The sequence below is a fragment of the Scyliorhinus torazame genome, chromosome 2, assembly GCF_047496885.1.
Source record: "Scyliorhinus torazame isolate Kashiwa2021f chromosome 2, sScyTor2.1, whole genome shotgun sequence".
Taxonomy (NCBI): Eukaryota; Metazoa; Chordata; class Chondrichthyes; order Carcharhiniformes; family Scyliorhinidae; genus Scyliorhinus; species Scyliorhinus torazame.
In genome coordinates this window covers 364,478,610-364,501,230 of record NC_092708.1, presented here as the reverse complement: position 1 = coordinate 364,501,230, position 22,621 = coordinate 364,478,610, and the positions used below count along the sequence as shown (strand labels likewise).

General features: G+C 48.0%; 1 long non-coding RNA gene across 1 annotated transcript in view; it reads right to left on the bottom strand.

The window, feature by feature from the left end:
* Nucleotides 1-226: 226 nt before the first annotated feature.
* Nucleotides 227-22,621, bottom strand: part of LOC140407916 (uncharacterized) — a 252,990-nt gene continuing 230,595 nt past the window's right edge. Inside the window, exon 3 of the long non-coding RNA XR_011939889.1 lies at nt 227-275. This is a non-coding gene — a long non-coding RNA (uncharacterized lncRNA). The remainder of the gene's footprint in view (nt 276-22,621) is intronic.

Here is a 22,621-nt window from a genome sequence, read left to right as displayed (position 1 = left end):
CTCAACCTAACAGCATTGGCAAAACTATTAGACAGACCTGGCTCCTCCCATTAATTACACTAAGATGTCCCATGACCTGCTTAGCTATGATTAATTCCCTCAAATTATCTATACCTAGGGAATCATCCAGAATATAAACACAATTCCATTAGCCCTTTATCTGTAACCAAGAAAGTGATTGCAATGAATGATTACCTCACTCTTATGATACCTTAATTACAGCTTTAGCAGGCAGACAGTCTGGGCACCTTAATCCAGGTTCTTTAATAATATTTCTGCAATAAATAGATAAAATACAATATATATAATAATTTCTTACATTCATCACAGTATAGATCAATCATAAAAGTTGAATAGCCTTCTTCTGTTATGATGTTCACCAGCTTCCCTTTTCCTCCCCTGAAATCATTAGCTTTGCTCTCTTGTCTGATTGTACTCCACTCGCAAACCTGCTGTAAGCTCCGAAGAAGCTGTCAGTTCCCACCTCTGATTCTGAGCAAAGCTTTTGGTTTTAAAGTTTCTCCTCCATTTAAAAAGAAACTCTTTCAGAACTTCGAATCTGGAAACGGCAGCAGAATGGAAATATGTGCGAAGTAAGCTGAAGGAGGATGAGACGAGAGACCCGAGCGAGAGTGCAATCAATACGGAGTATTAAAGAGAAACAATAAGCAATAGAAGAAGAATGTGAAGAAACAAGAAAAGCGGGTGCTAAAGAGGAACACAACGTAATCTTGGGCTGGAAGGAAGCAGGACAGGGTGCAACAGTTTTGAGTGATTTTGAGAGGTTACAAAAATCTTGTGAGCGGTATTGGACTTTACTTCACTCGTTTCTTGGGTGCAAGTTATGTGCCAAGCTTACCAATGTTGACCACCAATCTTGTGGACCTAATATATTCAGGAAGTATATTTGGATAGATACTCAAATGTTTTGCTGGGTTGTTCAAACTGAGCTTTTATACAATTGAAATATTCAAATTAAAGCCCCGCAAGAGGTTGAGGATTCCTTTATCAAATTGTTGTGTGCCAGTCTTCAACTCGCTAATTCATATATCTGCCCAGCAAATCATGGCAGAGGAAGCCTTGCAGCAAGCTGTAGAGATGTTATTGAAAGGAATCCTCATCTCTATTGTTATAAGCCTCTGGTTAGTCACTGTAGGCTGAGAGAGTGCTTGTGAACCTTTCTGCTCAGGAGCAGTGCTTAAACATTCCTCAGAGAAGCACTTATGAGGTGCAGTAGTCTTTTTGTCCCCATGCATTCAGTTCTATTAGTTTTCTCATAGCTATTCTGTTGGGTCAACCACTGGGCCATGGAGACTGAAGATCAGCAGCACCGACAAGGAAGAATGCACAATCTAAAATATGCTGCTGAAGGAGGAGAGAGATTAAGAAGCATGATAGTGCAGGCTCAACAATACGAGGAGCCAGATTCCCCCCCTCCCCCCACTTGAGAGGAACAATGGCCACCCCACAGCCATTTAACAGTCAATTGGCCATTAATAGACTGGAGATGGCATTTCCACCCCTCAGGGATAGCAGGCGAAGAGTTGTGATTTGAGAGGTCAGTGGGGAAGAGGGAATGGTAAAACTTTGGGGGGGGGGAACAGGGGGTGGTGTCTCTGACGGGTCCAGGGAGGCACATAAGGAGTGGCTCCTTCCCTTGCCCACTACCAGCCCTGCAGCAAAATCAGGGTGGGCACCTGGCATGGGCCTTTCCCACCACCGGTTCACTCGTGGTGTCAGAATGAAGTCCGTAAGAGAATTAATTCATGTCATTCCCCATGGAGACAGCAAAGTGGGATGAAAGAGCTTGTTAGGTATGGTTGCAGATGGGATGCACATCACATTGCATTGTATATCACAGGGTCAATTGTTGTAAAACAATCATCATAATTATTGTTCCTCCAAGATTTCCCAGTATTATACTCTGGCTATACATTCAACATTTTGGGGAAGAAAATACATGTGCTCCACTCAAAATCAGAGCAATTGTTTTTCTCAAGCTCCCGTCTGCATTTCACCTCATTAGGGTGGAGGCAGGTCTAACCCCACTACCAGCCCAGTTCCGCAACATAGGACCCATGCTGGAAACCTTGACTGACAAAAGTTCTGCTGAGGGACTTTTCGCCGATGTTCAATAAGTTCACAATTTGTTTCTTTTCAAATGTTGAGTGCTACAAAAATGAAAATATCAGAAACCGCATTTATCTTCCAGCTGGATTGAAATTCTAAATTGCCCTTAGTGTCCAAAATTGCCCTTAGTGTTGGGTGGGGTTGCTGGGTTATGGGGATAGGGTAGAGGTGTTGACCTTGGGTAGGGTGCTCTTTCCAAGAGCCGGTGCAGACTCGATGGGCCGAATGGGCTCCTTCTGCACTGTAAATTCTATGATAACTCATTGCTCTTTGCAGTTCCTTGCTGCGTACAAATTGGCCAGCGTCATTTCTTACTGCACCACAGCACCACACTTTGAAAGTACCTAATTGGCTATGAAATGCTTTGAGATGTCCCAAGGTCAAGAATTGTGCTACACATTTCTTTCTTCTATCACCTTTCGGTTTGACTTCTCAGATGCATTCTTCGAGAGCATTTGCTTTTCGACTGCAATTTATTCAGAGCACTGCGACTTGAGCCTTCTCCTGACCAAAGCCTCTCATTTTAATTATCCTTGTAAAGCTACATCAATTATCACCTCCCAGTGATTTAGGCTTAATATCCTCTACCTTGTTTTCCAATTTCTCCACATTGCTCCATCTTTCCTCATTGATTGTTTTTTCAGTCTATATCCCTGCACCTCCCTTTGCTCCTGTCATGTTAGATTATTCTTCAGAAGCTTTTTGCCTTTGCTTCACCATTAGTCACCACTCCTTCAGTCACAATGGGCGGGATTCTTTTGCCGCGCCTGCCCGCCGACCGGAAATTTCCGCCCGAGGTCAAAAGACCTTTGCATGGCCCCTGTCCCTACCATGGCAACCTTGCGGCGGGCGTGGCTGAAGAATCCAACTCCATGCCATTTGCCCTGTAGAACTTCATCTCCATTTTCACCCTACCTCTCTATACAATCAAGGATAAAGGAGAAAACTTGTAATAATGCCATGAACACCATAATCGCAGAAAATGGTTCACCTTCAAGGACTAAGAACATTTGTGTTTTGAAAGATACTGACCCTTAAAGTTAATCCAGGACTCTGATTGCTATTCCTGGGGGGTGGGGGAGAATCCCGTTACAAGAGATAATAAGCAAGTAATTTTAAAGGAGTTGGAAACTTTTTAACCCTGGTAGATTGTTGGCAAAAAAGGATCACATTTATGGCTCTGAAAACAAAATTGCCTGGAAAACTGTATTTAAAATTTGGTTTGGGTTTTGCTTTGAGAAGAAGGAGGGCCATGTGCTTGTGGGAAGAAGACAGCTGCCTTTTTGCAGTCCAGGACCAGTCCACAGTCGGAAGTGCTCCGAAGTTGCTCGACATGGGGGAGTAGAGTGCCTGCAAATATTCCTTGAGCCTGCCTGAAAAACATAGCAAGAGTTTTGCGTGTGTGTGTGACACTTCGCACATCTCAAAAGAGTAATGATAATTGTTTCGTATTTCACACTGTATGTTTATGCGTTTTGGCTTTCTATTTGGCAAGACTGGTTTTATAATAAACTGACACGTTTGTTGTTTATTAAAAGAAGTCTGGTTAAATTTATTCTGGGTAACAGTAGCAAAAGTAAACAATTGAAATGAAATGAAAATCGCTTATTGTCACAAGTAGGCTTCAAATAAAGTTACTGTGAAACGCCCCTAGTCGCCACATTCCGGCGCCTGTTCAGGGAGGCTGGTACGGGAATTAGACCCGCGCTGCTGGCCTTGATCTGCTTTACAAGCCAGCTATTTAGACCATTGTGCTAAACTCACCCCCAATGGCCTGGTGCTGTGGCAATGGTCTGGGGCTGGTTTGGCACAGAGCTAAATCGCTGGCTTTGAAAGCAGACTAAGGCAGGCCAGCAGCACGGTTCAATTCCTGTACCAGCCTCCCCGAACAGGCGCCGGAATGTGGCGACTAGGGGCTTTTCACAGTAACTTCATTTGAAGCCTACTTGTGACAATAAGCGATTTTCATTTCATTTCAATTGGCCATTTTAGTGAGTAATGATGGAGCTGTGGAGCAGTGGAGTTTGTCAAACTGTGCACCCCTTCCACCCCAATCATCAAAATAACGCCGTTCTTTCATTTGAAAGAGGCTGAAACGCCACCGATCGGATGCCTATTGTTAATTTTGAATTGGTACTATGAAATAGTGGGGGAGGTACCACACATCTCGCTTTGTCCTTCTTACATATTATCCAATGTAATAGTGAAATAAACATTCCCTATGCATGCCAGAATATATGCATTTATCATTGTGTTGCTTGGAGGAAACCGTTTTGTTTCAGGGTTGAGTTAAGCATGGTGAACTGCTGATCACAAGGACAAAGTTTAACAAGAATTGCCGAGTGACAGAAATGCTGAATGGATGTCCCAAACAAATGAAAGTATTGAATAGCCAGGAACACTATTGAGTTATACCAAGGCTGACTGTAAAATGTACCTTATTGTGAGAAAAAAACCTAGTTCCAGTGTGTTAGGAGATGAAAATCAAGATGGTAGATTTGCCTCTTTATCCCCTCTCTGGTGGAACTCAGCTGTTTAAGGGGATAGTACCCTGGTGCAAAAAGTAACTAAATTTACAAAATCAGGGAGAGCTGTCAGGGAGGGTTGACAAGACATTTACGATCATGTGATATAGTGCAACTTGTTGCAGGCAACTGTTTTTAATATAAGATAAATTGGACAGGATTCACCATTCGGGAGACTAGGGGCGTGATTTCCCGACTCCCCGCCGGATCGGAGAATCGCCGGTGGATGGCGTGAATCCCGCTCCGACGCCGGCGGCTGAATTCTCCGGTGGCGTTTTTTTTGGCAGGGATCGCGCCCGTCGAGGGCCGTTGACAGTGGCCCCCCCGGCGATTCTCCGGTCCCCGATGGGCCAGTCCCACCGGCGTGGATTAGACCAGGTCCGTACCAGCGGGACCTGGCTCTGAGGGCGGCCTGTGGTGTCCTCGGGGGGCGCGGGGGGATCCTGCCACGGGGGTGCACCCACGGTGGCCTGGCCCGCGATCGGGGCCCACCGTCTGCGGGCGGGCCTGTACCATGGGGATACTCTGTCCCTCCGCGCTGGCCTGTGTAAAGCTCCACTATGGCCAGCGCGGAGAAGAAACCCCCTGCGCATGCGCAGGAATCACGGCAGTGGTTCTGGGAACATGCTGGCGCTCCTGTGCATGCGCCAACTCGCGCCGGATGGCGGAGGCCCTTCAGCGCTGGTTGGCGCGGCGGCAACCACTCCAGTGCCGGCCTAGCCCCCGAAGGTGCGGAGAATTCCGCACCTTCCGGGAAGCCCGACGCCGGAGTGGTTCACGCCACTCTTTGGCGCCCGCCCGTACGGCCTGCCCGCTAGATACCGGGGAATCCCGGCCTAGTTTCTTCTGCTAGACTAGAATCGCTCCTGATCTGTACTGGTGCTAGGAGCAGCATCAAGGAGCAATCCCCTCTCCATTGCCATGCAAATTTGTGGTGGGGTGCCCCGGGATTCTGTCCCAAATCCTGGTATCGTGTCATCCACTCAAAATGACAGGGCCCCCCTCCAGACTACCAGGTGTGTGGATTGTTTATTTTCATCTCCCTTCATGCTTGAATATATCTCAAATACTCTGCATTGAAGCTAACCACAATGTTCAGCAATATCTAGGAGTTAGCTTCTTTTACTTCCTTTTTTCTCAGCAGAAAGCTTTTTATGTGGTGACGACACGTCAGTCATAGCTAGATGTTTATAAACATTGTGGTTAGATTGGAAGCTGACTGCCTGGAAGCTATTACCCTGTCACTTGCAGCTTAATAAAAGCTATTTATCCTTGAAAGTGAATCAAAGGATCTGAGGGTCTAAAGCCTTGTGATGCGCTTTGGCTTTCTATGAAGTAACAGCTACTGCTTTCTATATTTCTGTCTGAGGCAGAAGGTGTAAGGGATAGGTAAGTGAAAAAGCACTGCTTTTTAACTCTTTCTGCCTGGAATGCTCTGTGGCTTCCATACAATGATCATTGGCAGGGAGGTTTCTGATATGGAAGTCTCTGATAAGGGGGTCTCTGATGGGGATTCTCTGGTATGGGGGCCACTGATATGGGGGCCACTGATATGGGGGTCACTGATATGGCGGGTCTCTGATGGGAGTTCATTGCTATGGTGATGCCTGATATGGGGGTGTCTGATATGGAGCATTTTATTGGGCTTCAGATGGGGGTCTGATCAGGTCCTTGCTGAAAGGTTTGATGGGTGGGTTTAATGGGGCTCTCTAATGGGGGGGTCTGATGGGTGTCGCTGATGGGGAGGTCCAATGGAGGAGTCTGATGGGGGTGTAGGATTTGTGTTATGTTGGGGAGGGGAGTCCTCCAATCGGCTTTGGGGGCACCTACACCACCTCCTCGACCAACTGCAAGGTTCACCCCGTCAGATCCATACTTTAAAATACTTGCACCAATCCACACCCATGTGAATCCCAGACAAGAGGGCTGGAACATCACTGCGGTGTGGAGAATCGGTGTCCAGCTCATTAATCGGATGGAAATGGGTTCAAATGGCCCATTTGCATCCTCCTGTCGTTGCAGGGCGAGTAACTCACTGCTGCCACTGTCAGGGGACCGGAGTACCAAAAGAGGATCGCCACCTCCTTTTTAGCCCAGCCACGATTGTCCGCCACATTGGGCACTCCCCTACAGGCGATGGACGACGGGGAATCCACCCCATTGTGTTCGAATGCATTTCTCACACATCATTCTGATCACAGCCTATTTAAATGACAATTATTCAGACTACCAGCCCATATATTTCTGGCTATTTGCTCAATGGAACCAAAGTTAAGCAGATTGTTGACCATTCTCCTAAAACATTGCTACATAAACCCTATGACATAATGTAATCCCTGCCTCAGTTGATAACCAGTGTAACTCCACTTTGCAGGTCAGCAGATAATAAGCACCCATCGCAGCAGCCAGAAATCTATTTCAGAAGCTCAACATTTTCTGAGACAAAACAAAGTACTGTCTAACATCCAAGTCTATTAATGCTCACCTTTTAACTTAATTTTGAAGACAAAATTTGTGTCAACATGCTGCTATGCTTTACCAACTTGTGAATCGCGGTGATGGTGCTTCCAGGACTTTGATGGAATGGTCAGCATTGAACGTATTTGCGGTATAAGTGACTTTTCTGGGGGCAGATGCTGATGTGCTGGCCAGCCTTAGGCAGAGAGGCCAAATTTCATACAATTTCTCTTTCTTTACTCTCAGCAAGGACGAAGATATCATCTCAAAATTGCTTCCTTTGTTGGCCTTGGTTCTATCAATAACTGCTAATTGAGCACCAGGCCATAGAAACCTGCCTCACAGAAAGTAAGACATGTGCTTTCTATTAAATTGCCTGGTGGGCAAAGCTGCAAATATATCTAATCAACTCTTTATACTCCAGCAATTAAAAAAAATCCAGCTCCGTTGAATCAGGTAATGGATGAATAAAAATGAATCCATCTTATAAGAATTTAGGAGCTCACTATTGGGTTTCAGCTTTCTAGTGCAGGAGGACTTTACTCCAAATGTTAATTTAAACTTCTTTCAACATATTCGCACATGATATATATTTCAATTGCAGGCTTATTTTCTTAAGTAACTCGGTTCACATCATTCGTACCTCTTAAGCTGCAAATATATTTAAAGGGGAGAAGTGAAGTTGACGCTCTATGGAGCAGGGATTTCTGTAGAACGAACAGATTAACTGATTTTTCCTTCGTTGCGAGCTTTATGCTGTGCTGTTCCATTTTTGCAGTGGTGCTGGTTAATTTGAAACCTCAGAAATAAAAAATACTGTGTACGTTTTCATTCATTTGTCTCAATGCTAATATTCTTGCCTTTGATGTATGAGGTTCAAGCTCAACTCTGGGACTTGAGTACACAAGATGAGTTGGTGCGAAGTGAGTGCTCTATTTTTAGATTAGCTATCTTTGGATGAGACATTGAACAGAGTTCTATCTTCCTGTTCTGGTAGACATAAAATATCTCATGGCACTATGCAGGAAAAATGGGAAGAGTTCTACCAATGTCCTGATGATACTACATTCTCAACCAATGCTGCTAAAATATTAAAACTGCTGATGTACCTCATTTGCTGCCGGGCTTGCCTAATAACAATAGTTACTGCACCTCAAGACCGAGTAATTGGCTGTAAAGAACTTTGGGACTTGAAAAGCAAGCTCATCTTTTCTGGCAAGTTTTCTCCTTTATTTGCGGTGACGAAGGGTTGGATGAGATTACATGAGGACTTCAACCTCTCCAGTACCATGAGCCGATAAAACCAGCAACAATGTGCTGTGTAGCCCTGGTTAGGCACCACAGATAAGCTTAATCCTGTCCTCCCCCTTCATTCACACACACATACCCCGAGAGGACAACAAACAACAGAGAGATCCTCGTCACATGTGGGAAAACGAAAGACACTTGCAGTACTCCACATTATCTGTCTTGGTTAAAAACAGGTTGCAGGTCAGGAATCAATCTAGATCTGTTTGGCCTAATTCGCTCAATTCCACATGAGACACTTAGCCAATGAGCCTGGAAAAGTCACTTTACAAATCAATGGGAGATATTTTCATCTTGGCTGACTGAATAAGAGGCCGATTTACCAATTTGTGGAACCAACCCGGTGGAATGAAATTTGGTCAAGTTCTGCATCCAGCATTCCATGAGATTCCTGCCCAGACAGCGGAGATGAAAGTCCGTCTGCCATGTTTCATGAAATGCTTTGAAAATAAAATACATCCTGTGAGGAACTGCAACAAATTCCCTGATCAGCACACCGATCAGCAAGGCCCCGTGGTGGGCGCTTCACCTGATGAAAATTGGCACTGCCTGAGATTTTCCAACATAAAAGAGAGTTAAATTGCGCGTAGAGATATCCCCACTTCAGCCAGGTACTGAAATTTGTGAGCCTTCTGTCGCTTCACAATTTGTGCGTTCCGAACACTGGAGGGTTAAATTACTGCGGCATTGAGCACATCAATGAAAATTATGAAAATTCTGATCCAGGGTGGAGCATTAACAAATAGCCGAAGAGGCTGTGAATAGGGAGTTCCATGTTGCTGACTACAAGGTATTAGATGTAAAACACTCAGATACGTGACGCCAGTCGCAATTTGAAACAACCATCTTCAAACTATAGATAGCTGATGCCTGTGGGCTCCAAGCAATGCTTGAAGCAAGACCCTCAAGGTTACAGAATAACTCGATCCTTTCTGCTAATATAATTTATGTAAAGTCTGGCATAATTAGCTGTGAAGGGAACGCAGGAGAAATCTGAAACGTCCCCAACCATTTAAAACAACTGCAGTTTGTCTCCGTGCTGATCTCAGGATGTGGCTACAATGCAATTAGATGAAATAGGATTAATTCGACATTACCTCTTAAACCTTTCAACAAAATGTGTTATTAGGGCTATTCTCCAGTTTCTACATAATCCCACCCTGTAGTCAGCTGATGAAAACATGAATTTAGGCCTTAGGTTTGCAAACTGAGTTTCCCGGAGCAGCATAAAATCTGTTTACATCCCATTAGATTTCAGCATTTTTTGATTCATAATAACGTTGTTCTTATTGCTACATCCAAAGTTAGAGAGAAGAAATTTTCTAAAATAACACTTCCCTTTTGGGTAGTTGATACAATGGAAGTGATTTTGAACTCCACTCCCACTCCCCCAAAAATAAATGGTGGGTGGGATTCACCGTTCCCCGACGCCGATTTCATAATCAGCGATCGGGCGGAGAATCCCTTCTGATGCCCAAATCGGGGGCGCCGCTGGTTTGACGCTGGATTTGTATCTCCCGCCCCCTCCGAACGGCGGTGGCGTGACACCTGAAGGCCCTCTCCCGATGCCCGCCCCCAATGGGCCGTGTTCTCGACCGCGCGATTGACGTGTGGTCTCAGCGGTCGGGAATCTGGCATGGCGGCTGCGGACTATGTCCAGCACGACCACAGTCGAACGGGGACCATGATGCTGGTCCGGGGGGCTTCAGCAAGGGCTCAGGGGACTGGTGGGGGGTGGCCAGGGGTTGGCCAGGGGGACACTATCTGGCAGCTCGGGTCCGCACATGGCCAGTGCCATGTTTTACGGCACGACCGCTGCAGGTCATCGCCGTACGCATGAGGGCCACAGACCCGGCCATTCTCGAGGCGTTTATATCGTGGGAGCTGGGAGTTATACTCGGCGCGACTGCTAGCTCCTCACCGGTCGCAGGATCAGTGAGGGGTCGGTGCCGATTTTGCCGTAGTTAAACGCCACAGTTCCCACGCCGGCGTAAGCACTTAACCTCCAAAACGGTGAATCCAGCAGGGTGGGTTTGGATTTGGATACTTTCTATTGGCTGACGCTAAAATCGGGAAAGGCGATTGGGCGGAGAATCAGTTTTGACGCCCGCGCCGGGTACCCGTCAAATCGCAATTCTCTGGTGCCTCGACAGTGGCGTCAATGCGTTCTACTCCGCATGTACAGTAAACGGCATTTGCATATCATTAGCGGGTCCGACCCGGTAGTCTCCGGGGACTCCGCGATTCTCCACTTCCATGGGAGGGAATTCCTGGTGACGAGGTTCCCTTGTGCTTTCAAAAATCGTAAAACAGGTGCCTTGGCTGCTGAGGGACGGAGAGAGGGCACATAAAGTGTCCAGCATCGCCAAAATCTGCTGATAATTGTGCCGCTGGCCGGGGGACTTCTGCCAGGGTCGGGTGGACAAGGGTAGCGGGAGGGGAAGCCAGGAGGTAGGCCGTGGGCTCGGATGGCGGGCATGGAACACCTTTGCTGCAGCCTCCCAGGCAGCCATGCGGATGCGCACACCGCTGAACCTAGCGCCACGGGTCCTATGGGTGCCGCCTCAGGCCACCCCTCCAACGTCTGGCACCAACCGACCCATCAAAGGGATGACCATGCTCCAGGGCAAGAGTGCCATCTTGTTGGCTGGGATCAGTGTGTGTGGGGAGTGGAGTGCAAATACGCAGCTGCAAGCTTGTCAGCCTCTCTAGTGTCAATCCTGACCCTGGCAATTCCAACACCATTTTCCATTGGAATCGATCATATTCCACTTGTTGCCGGTGCTAGCCCCTCAACAGTCACTGAATTGGTCCAGGTGCGCTACCAGTTTTGCTGTCGTGGAACTCCACAAATCCTGCCCTGGCATCAACACTGAGTCGCAGGGATGGAGAATCCAGCCACATAACTTCAGTTAAATATCCAGGCCTGTACTTTCACCCTCAAGGTGGGTAGGGGGAGCTGGCAAAATTCCTGGTTCAGCCCATCCGCCTCGGACGAAAGTGACTGTAAAAGTGGGATCGTCATTGCTGGGGGCCAGCTGGAGTTGGGCGTGCTGACCCCGGCGCATTGCAGAGGCAGCCACAGGGACTGTTCTCAATGTCATGAGATTTTGTCCCAGAGAGAAAAAAACACAAAGGTCCTCCAGCCCGCACCCTCCAAACACGTCTCATGACCCATCCATGTCACTTTATTCCCCCTCCCTCCCAATCACACCTCCAGGCCCCTAATGCCCCTATACCAAATTCTGGCTTTTCTATTCCCATTGACCCAATTTCCCCAGCGAGAACAAATGAGCATTGCAGTGAAAAGTAGAATGGGAAAAAATGGTTTGAACAAAGTTTAGTCACTCTCCCCTATGCTTCGAAAAAGTCTGGACAAGCTAATAAAAGTGTCAATCTTCCAGGCACTTCAAAGTTTCAAGAAACATAATCACTTCAAACCACTTATTTATGTTAACAAATATGGTGAAGTTGACTAGAGGGATCAGAGAGCCTGATCTCTCAATCAAACAGTGTTTCTTCTGGAGAGCAGCTGCTCTTTTATTCTTATAGATGTCTGCGCTCCTAACTGTGCCTCATTATGCATGAGCAGAGATTGGAATTGGCTATAAAAGAGAATCCAAAAATCCTGTATAGGCATATAAATAGGAAAAGGAGGTAAGGGGAGGATTGGGTCTAATTTAGGACCACAAGAATGAGTTATTCATCGATGCAGGTAGCATGACTGAGGTGCCAGGGGCTTTACGCTGTGCGGCTGCTAGCCCCCCACCAGACGGAGGGTCGGTGCAGCTGTTGCGCCATTTCTTCTGGCGTAAAACGCCACTGTTCCCGGCCGGCGTCAGCACTTAGTCTGCACATCGGAGAATCCAGTCCATCGTTTCCCAGATGGAAGATTTTGCACATTGCCTGTATTTAAAGTTGATAAGGCACCAGATAGGATACATCCAAGGATAGAGAAGGAAGTAAGAATGCAAATTTCAGAGACACTGGCCTTACTTTTTCAGTCTTCCTTAGATTTAGGGGTAGTGTCAGGGGACTAGAGAATTGCAAGTGCTATATCCTTGTTTAAAAAATGGGTGTAAAGATAAGAAACCTTTAGAAGAGACAATTCTGGACAAAATGAAATAGTCACTTGGGCAAATGTGTGTTCATTAAGGAAAGCATGCACTGATTTGTTAAGGGAAAACCATGTTCAACCAACTTGGTGGAGCCTTTTGAAGAGACAACATAGAGCAACGTTGTTAATATGATGTACATAAACTTCCAAAAGGCATTTGAGAAAGTGCCATGCAACAAACCTCTGAGCAAAGTAAGAGCTCAGGGAATAAAAGGTACAGTAGCAACATTAATGCAAAATTTACTACATGACAGGAAACAGAAGTTGTGGATAATTATTGTTTTGGGGGCTGAAAGAAGTTTTGAAGTGGAGCACCCTGTTAGGATCCTGTTTTGCTGCTATATATTAATGACCGAACCCCAGTATGCAGGGCACATATACAACATTTGGATGTGTTATGCTCTGAATCCAGACCCCCAGTTGTTCATAAGGTCCAGTTGGGGACGAATAAAAATGTGTTTAAAGTACACATAGTTTGAGATTCCAGACAGATTCCAGCTTCGTGAGGAAATCCACAAGATTCCATAAGTTTTGAACAAACAAAATTAAACTTTACTATGCAAGGTCAGAATGGTAAAACCATTTACAATATCTATCTTATACTCTAACATTCAGGGTTAATATGGGGAACATGTGAATTGACAGGCAGACTATGGTTAAATACATCACACTGCACAATGTATGGCAAATGCAACCAAGACACATTCCACGGATTTCTCAACAACACACACAGACATCAATAAACATGTTGAATCAAACCGTCTTGCTGAAACACAGTCTCTCTCACGAGGAATTCTAGTCTTCACATTTGGAAATCAAATGTTGGAATTCTCTTGAGTCACTCAATGCTGGCCCAATTCGTAGGATTTCAATCTCACCTTCCAAGATTCTGTTCCCCTAGATTACCAGCTTTGCACTCAGGCACCAACCCACAAGCACAATGCCAGCTCTTTGGCTACACCAGCAGAAAACCACTGCTCTAAAGGAGTATCTTCACCCCAATGGCCCAGAGGGCAGAGTCACCAGCTTCTGCTGCCTTCTTGGTTTTCAAGGCTTCTCCCGAGCTCTCTTCAATTACCAGGACTTTCCCTCAGGCTTCTTCACCTAAAGTCTGCTAACCACATCCCTTTTCCTACTTTTAATTTAATTGGGACCTCTTCCTGTCCCCTGTCTGGGACGCGTGTCTTCAATGGTGCCCTGCTCCCAGCCACATCAACAGGTTTTTTGCACCAGGCTTTCAAGCTCTGCACAAGCGCACTGTCCCCCTGCCCTACCCCTCCCACCACCTCCCAGAGAACTGAGGCTGCTAAATTGGACATGTGCAGCCCGCTCCCAGTCTAATAATGCGTGGAAACCCCAAGGCCTGTCAGGGATTTGAAGTTCCTGACCTCCACTCTTAACTTTAATGTCAGTCTGGCGTATGTAACAGATGATGCTATATTTGGAAGTACAGTGTCGAACTTCAAAAAAGGCATAGGCAGTTAGGTGGAATGGGGGGGGACAAGTGGCACATTAAATTTAATGCAGAGAAGTATGAAGTGATTCATTTTGGTGGGAAGAATGCAGAAAGACAATAGGCTGGAGTTTCCGACCCCCAGTAGCATGTTTCTCTATGGTGAGTCCTTCGCTTGTGGTGGGATTATATCTTCCCACCGCTTATCAATGGGATTTCCCATTGTAAGTACTCCATGCCGCCGGGAAGCCAGTGGGCTGGCACTGCTGGTGGGAAAGTGAATCACAAAGATCAGAGAATTCCGGCCAAAAAAAAATATATGGTCCAATTCTAATAGGAGTACAGGGGCAGAGGGAACTCGGTGTATATATGTACAAATTCCTGAAAATGGCAGGACAGGTTGACAGAGTGGTTAATACAACTGGGTAGTCTAGGGGTATAGAGTGAAGAATTATGTTAATCCTGCATAAGACACTCAACCAAAGTATTGTGTCCAGCTCTGAGCACCACACTTTAGGAAGAATCTGACGGCATTAGTCAGGATGCAGAAAAGATTTACGACAATTGTTTCGGGGATGAGCAGGTTTTGTTATGTGTTGGAGAGGTTGGGACAGTTCGCCTTCGAGAAGGGAAGGTGAAAAGGCGATTTGTTACAGGCTCTCAAGATCATGAAGGGTCTAGACAGAGTAGATTGAGATAAACCCGTTCCCATTGGTGGAAGGGTCGAGAGACAGGGGGCACAAATTGAAGTTAATTGGCAAAAGAAGCAATGGCGACGAGGAAAAGCTTTTTCATAGGGTGAGTGGTTCGGGTCTGGAAAGCACTGCCAGAGAAGGTCTTGGAGGCTGGGTTGATCGAGGCTTTCAGGATGGAATTGGATCATTCTCTGAAAAGGAAGGAACTGCAGGGCCAGGGGGAAAAGGCAGCTGAGTGGCCCTAGATGAACTGGGTGGCACGGCGGCACAGTGGTTAGCACTGCTGCCTCACAGCACCAGGGACCCAGGTTCAATTCCAGCCTCAGGTGACGGTCTGTGTGGGGTTTGCACTTTCTCCCCATGTCGGTATGGGTTTCCTCCAGGTGCTCCGGTTTCAGCCCACAGTTTAAAGATGTGCAGGTGGGTTGGCCATGTTAAAATTGCCCCTTAGTGTCCAAAAGGTTAGGTGGGGATATGGGGATGGGGGAGAGGAGTGGACCTGGGTAGGGTGCTCTTTTAGAGGGTTGGTGCAGACTCAAGGGGCCAAATGGCCCCCTTCTGCACTGTAGAGATTCTATGAGCTGCTCCTTCAGTGGGCCCGTGTGGGCATGACCAGCCAAATGGCCTCCTTTGTAATCATTCTGTGATTCCATGTTATGTGATACTTTAAATATAATGATCTGCAGGTGGTGGGGGTGTATACAACATGTTTAACGATGGTGCCTGGCCCCCTCTACACACAGGTGCCATGGGCTACATGTCTGCCCCAGTTGGCTAATTGTGCCACAGCCAAGCATGCATCCAGACCCCTGCCCATACCCTCCGTGCTCCGCCCACTATTGCCCATCCCTCCTGCTAGTGTCACCGTTGGATGGCACTGCCATGGGTGTGGCCACGGACCTACCCCCCATTGGGTGCCGCCGGGTGGTAGGGCCGCCCCTGGGGGCTCCGACACCCATTCGCACGTCCGGCTGCCTCGGGCTCAGCCAACGCTCGGAGTTGGTGCCCATCAGCCTGGCTGCCATAATGGCGGCCGTGGATTTGGCGCGGCCCTGTCATGGCGGGCCGTTTCAGGCCGGCGGCCCTGTCGTCCTCAGACTCCCCCCACCCCCTCCCCCGAACATGGAAGCCCTCCCCCTCGTCCCCAGCCACGGCCGTGCCTGTCCCGCCAGCCCTAGTTCCCCCCCACGCCGACCCCCCTCACCTCCTGCTCTCGCATCGTCAGCCAGCACGACTGGCTGACAATTTTTATTAGCAGGTTAGAACAGCGTCAGCGTGACCTGGGGTCACGCTGTCGGGAATTCGGCCCATCCGGGGCGCAGAATCCCCGGGAGCCCGGAGAATCGGTGAACGGACCCCCTTGGGCGTTTCTCCGGGCAGCGCGGCGCTGATCACCGTCACACCGTTTTTGCCGGTTCTGAGAATCGCTAAACGGTGTCGGACCGGCGTCACGAGTAAAAACGGCGAGTTTGCGATTCTCCGAGGCAGCTCTGCCTGAGAGAATCCCACCCATCATCTCCGAAACTTTGAAATCCAGAGTTCCCTGGAGGTCGGAATAGAGCAACCTTTCCTTTTCCGTTAGTGGAGATGCCAGCATTGGACTGGGGTGGGCACAATAAGAAATCTTACAACACCAGGTTAAAGTTCTAAAGGTTTGTTTCGAATCACTAGCTTTCTGAGGAAGGAGCTGCACTCTGAAAGCTGGTGATTCGAAACAAACCTGTTGGACTTTAACCTGGTGTAAGACTTCTTCTTCTTTCCTTTCCCAGGACAGGAGTTCAATGTGAATATTTAATTCTGCTGACATCAAAAAAAAAATCCTCAATCCTCAAGTGCCAAGTCTAGAAAATAACCTGAAGCACACGTATCAACATGCAGTATCATTTGAGAAGAATGTACAACTACCAGCACTATGTTACACTCCGAGGCAACCATTTTAGAATCTGGTCGATAAAGTGGAGCAAGGAACAGAGCAGCTGATGGTGGTACGGTCCAGGCCTCGGCCTTTTTCCTGAGCTTCAAGATTTTTTTTTCATTTTCAGTTAATTGACTTTAAAAAAAAGTCTGCAGGAATGGCAGCACAGTGGTTAGCACAGTTGCTTCACAGCTCCAGGGTCCCAGGTTCGATTACCGGCGTGGGTCACTGTCTGTGTGGAGTCTGCACGATCTCCCCGTGCATGTGTGTGGGTTTCCTCCTGGTGCTCCAGTTTCCTCCCACAGTCCAAAGATGTGCAGGTTAGGTGGATTGGTCATTCCAAATTGCCCTTAGTGTCCAAAAAGGTTAGGTGGGATTACGGGGATAAAGGGGATAGGTTGGAGGCGTGGGGCTTAAGTAGGGTGCTCTTTCCAAGGGCCAGTGCAGACTCGATGGGCTGAATGGCCTCCTTCTGCACTTAAATCTATGATTCTATGATTCCATGAGATTACAGGATGCTTTTGTTGATCTGGCACTCCCAGCGGGAAGGCTTACACAGGCGGCCTTAAGACCACGATGGCGGATTCTCCAACTTGCGTTCACTTGAAGCATTGGGAGTGGAAGAATGGTAGATTTACCCACACATGCCAAAACAGCCTGCATGTAATTGTAGAAGATTGAAAGACATTAAGAAAACACTTAGCAAAAATCAATTTGTGGCCGTGTGAAAGTAGCATTGGGCTATTTTGTCATTTTTCTTCATAAATCCTTTTATTCATGGTGACTACTTTAAGCACACTCTTAATTTTATAGAGTATCACGCTGTATTCCATAGAGCAGCGCATTTATCTGCATGTCCAGCTTTGAATCATAGCTGGAATGAGATGGCAATCAGTTCACTCTACTTTTGGGTTCGCACCAGAGCATGAGATCGCGGGCTACCATCCCATGCCTCGAAATGGCGTTTGGCAGCAAGCGCAGACTTAAAATCATGAAAGCAAATTACTGTGGCTGCTGGGATCTGAAACAAAAACAGAAAATACTGGACAATCTCAGCAGGTCTGTCAGCTTCTGTGGAGAGAGAAGGGAGCTAACGTTTCGAGTCTGGATGACTCTTTGTCAAAGCTGGAGAGAACTGGAGGTAGAGTCAGATTTATACTATTGTGGGGGGGGGGGGGGGTTGCAAGGAACGGTGGGGCTGGATGGAGGGTCAGCGATAGGTGGTGATTGAGAAAGATGTTGTGGACTGCAAAACAAAGGGATATAAATGAGGGTGATTGAATCTAATGAGGGTACTGATAACAACACATTAAGAAATTAGAATGGGTTAATGACAGCCACACACGAGTACGGCCTCAACCGGGACCTTGGATTCATGTCATATTACATTCACCCCCCACCATCTGGCCTGGGTTTGCAAAATCCTACCAACTGTCCTGTTAGAGACAATTCACACCTCTTTAACCTGGGGTTACCCCTCTCGCTGGCTCTGTAAAGACTTAATTACCTGCAAATGCTCGCATTCACAGTATCGTCTTGCACCTTTGACTTTGTCTGTATAAATGTTTCTGGAACCTACCTCTTCATTCACCTGAGGAAGGAGCAGCGCTCCGAAAACTAGTGATTTGAAACAAACCTGTTGGACTTTAACCAGGTGTTGTAAAACTTCTTACTGAGAACAAAGGTAAGCAGTGTGTCAAAGGACAACTAGGAACAGGGAACAGATGGCCAAAGTGGGGTGGGAGGGGGAACAATGGCGAGGGGAAACCAGATCAATGGAAGAAATTAAAATAAATTGATAGAAGTAATAATGGGGTGAAGGTGGAGGAGAGTGTTCACCGTCTGAAGTTGCTGAACTCAATGTTATGGCCGGAAGGCTGTAACAAGCCATATCGGAAGATGAGCTGCTATTCGTCCAGTTTGTGCTGGGATTCACTGCAACATTACAGCAGGCCAAGGACGGACATGTGGACGTGGGAGCAGGACGGTGAGTTGAAATAGCAAGCGACAGGAAGGTCCGAGCCCCCGCTTGCAGAAGGACCGCAGGTGTCCTGAAAAGCAGCCACTCAGTCTGTGTTTAGTTTCGCCATTGTAGAGTAGACCGCATTTAAAATCGACAACTTTCAAAGCTTACGGTAATCACAGGAGCTCGAATCAGCAAATTTATTTTTGAGAGACGGTCACTGTATTTTCTGTGAGGTGAAGGTTTCCACTGAAATAACAGCACCAATGGGACAAAAACGCTAACCCATCCCTCATGGCCGCCCTGAGAGAATGTGAAGGAAAACTCAAAAACCATCCATTTTTCTCCTTCCATCCTATAACACACACAAAGCTCTCCAGCATGTTTGTACAGTAGCTGCAGCCTCCATACCCTCCAACAGCTCTTGTTTCTTTGATGTGTTCTCAGTTTAGGTTCCAGAACTCCCAGGCCAAAGTGGATAAAGGTTTGGGAAGGAACCAAGCTACCTTGGCATTCGCACGGAACCTTTAATTTCCAGCTGGGTGGGAGTTGGGCCAGCAGGGGGGGGGTTGTTGGGATGGGTATGGGATGGGGGGATGGAGGCAGGACAGAGGGAGCCACTGGCAAATATTCCATTCACACATGTGCCTCTTCTTCCCCGTGTGAAGTTGATATTTCTGTTGGAGTTCCCGGATTGCCACCTAGAATCTTTCTTGGAAGTCCGGGGGAGGTGGTGGAAGCAGGGACGATATTGGCGTTTAAGGGACATCTTGACAAATACATGAATAGGATGGGAATAGGGGGATACGGACCCCGGAAGTGTAGAAGATTTTAGTTTAGACGGGCAACATGGTCGGCGTAGGCTTGGAGGGCTGAAGGGCCTGTTTCTGTGCTGTATTTTTCTTTTTTCTTTGTTCTTTGTTCCTCAGCAGGATTCACGCAAGCGAGACATGGGGCAAAATTCTCTGTAATCGGCGCGATGTCCGCTGACCGGCGTCAAAAACGGCGCAAATCAGTCCGGCATCGCGCCGCCCCAAAGGTGCGGAATCCTCTGCATCTTAACCGGCCGAGCCCTAACCTTGAGGGGCTAGGCCCGCGCCGGACAGATTTCCGCCCCGGCAGCTGGCGGGAAAGGCCTTTGGTGCCCCGCCAGCTGGCGCGGAAATGACATTGCCGGCGGCGCATGCGCAGGAGCGTCAGCGGCCGCTCACGGCATCCCTGTGCATGCAAAGTGGAGGGAGTCTCTTCCGCCTCCGCCATGGTAGAGACCGGGGCGAAGGCAGAAGGAAAAGAGTGCCCCCACGGCACAGGCCCGTCCGCGGATCGGTGGGCCCCGATCGCGGGCCAAGCCACCGTGGGGCCCCCCCCCCCACCGGGGCCAGATCGTCCCGCGCCCCCCCCCACCCCAGGACCCTGGAGCACGCCCGTGCCGCCTTGTCCCGCCGGTAAGAGAGGTGGTTTAATCCACGCCGGCGGGACAGGCATTCTAGCATCGGGACTTCGGCCCATCCAGGCCGGAGAATCGCTGGGGGGGGGGGCCGCCAACCGGCACGGCGCGATTCCCACCCCCACCGAATCTCCGGTGCCGGAGAATTCAGCAACCGGCGGGGGCGGGATTCTCGCCAGCCCCCGGCGATTCTCCGACCCGGCGGGGGGGGGGGGGGGGGGGGGGGGGGTCGGAGAATCTCGCCCCTGGTGTGAGTCTCTGAAAGCAAGTCACAAACCTTGTCCAGATTTAGGTAACTGATGCCAGGAGGATCGGTTAACCTCTTCTCAGTGTGGAAATGACAGCTTTTGTCATTTCCCTGTGGGTGTCTCACTGCTCAGCTATCTAATCTCGAGTGGAATTCACACAGAATTTCAGCCCATGGGTGTTTCGGAGATGCAGCTTGCAAAGATGCTTAGCAGATTTTGTTCATTTAGCTGTGCATAATAATGTTTAGCTATCTTACTCTAAAGCTGTTCTTTTTTATTGTTTTCCTAATTTTTGCATTTAATCACACTTATTCTTTTTTGAACTAGGCTTTTGCATTGTCCAAATGTGTGCTGAATCCCTTCCCAAAGACTTACTGCTTGCTATTATATGCTTCCCAGGAAGTGGGGAGAGTGGGATTTACCCTATGCATGCCTGGGGTATGCTGTCATGAACATAACGGGTATCCATCAGGATGCACTGGCCAGCATATTTGGGAAATAGGGAATAATGTTCAGCTGCTCAACCAGCTCAATTCACAGAGTTGGCATCACTGGAGTTGAGAGGTGTGTATTTATGAACAGCCAGAGGTAGGACCCTTGAGAGGGATCTGAATTGGCTGGCATCACCTGGGCAGCAGAAGTTGGCAGAAGTCCCTTGTGAATGAACGCGTGCCTATTGAGGGAGCTGAAATGGGAGCAGGCTACTTTGGCATTGGGCAGTGTAACAAAGAGGAGCTTCAGAAGATATCATGCTCCTGGTCAGGAGGAGGCCAGGCCAGTACAGAGAGTGTCTTCCAGGGAAAGAAGGTGGTTCCCAAGACATTGGGGGGTGTCCCATCACTGGGGAGGTCCCCCGATTATAGGCTGTACCCCACTCATCTGGACACTTCGTGTTTCGCTGCAAGAGGATCCTCAGTGGTGAAGCCCTGCTCTTTACTGTTACAGCTGCCTCCATGATGCTGACGCTCTTAGAGCACAGGCACACTGTTCAGGCATCAAAGGTTGCAGGACATCCAGTCCACTAATCATCCTCTCAGACATGGCACCTGTTCCTTCGAGGCACTTGAGAGTCCAAGAGCGTGAGGAAGTGCTATCACAACTAAGAAGGTTAATCCCTCCTTTGAGGCTGCTCACGGTCAAAGGGGTAAAAATAACTTTCAGGAGAGAAGCTGCAGCAGGGCTCTGTCCTGGGAGGGTTTGGTGGGACAGACAGGCTGCAGCTGTGGTTGCCCCTGTTATGAGTCTCCACAATATTTAAAGATGCCTTTATGGTCTCATAAATGCAAAGCCACCACCCCAGCACAGTGGCGACTCCCGACCTGGCCCTCTCCAGCTCCCCAAACAACCCCAATCCCCTGAATGCAACCCCCGCCCACTCAGAGCATTAGGCCAGAAACCCACCTGTCCTCGAGCTGCATACCAGTAAATGGAGTTGGCTGCTCACCTCGTCAATGCCTCTCGGTGGCCATAGCGCCAGATCCTCGTTTTTGTAAAGGAATACTAAACAACGTCCATGTGATTTCTCGCTGGGGAGTCGGTGCCTCTGGGAGGCCACTGCATTCAACTTCACTCTCACCGATGAAATTGAAATGAATGCAAATAAGGCTGAATGAGCTTCCTGCCATTTTGGGACAGGATCCGGAACTCGCCATCAGCAGCGGGCCAGGTGAATTGCAAAATGGTTCACGCACGGCGCAAATCTCGATTTTGCCCTTTTCCGCTATTCAGCCGGCACAATGCGATGGGAAAATCATGTCCATATATTGACAAAACTCTTCAACCTGCAACCATGGGGCAGGAAGTGAGACATGATTTTTTTCAATTGCATTTCAAAAGACAAATTAACTTTAATGATTCATAAATGGAGTTAGAATTAGCTCTTCCCAATGTGCTTGGAATGTGGGAGCAAATGGGAACTCCAAGAGGGGACATGGATGATTCTACTCTGTAACTAGCTCTTCATCGCATGCCCGGGTCTTATTCTTTCAGCATTTGGGGGTTAAGTGGATACAAACATTACATTTCTGCTTCCCTGTAGTCTGCCAAACGAATCCCAATCTGACATTCAATGTAATGCCTTTTCTTCTCCCTTCTGGCACTGAGGTATCAGGCTAATGGCATATTGTTGTGGCACTGCACCAACTCTGCTGACACATCAGAGAAGCTGAAAGGCATCTCCTTTACTTGGGTCCAATTCAGCAGGCCTGATTCAGAATGCGTTTATTTATTTCATCTTCTTATAATTCTCCAGATTAGTGTGCATGGTCAGGCTGGATCAATTGAATAAAATATCAACGGGCAATGTGGCTTTTAATAAGTGTTGCCAAAGCATGCAGGATAGGAGCAGAAAATCTCCTTCAGGA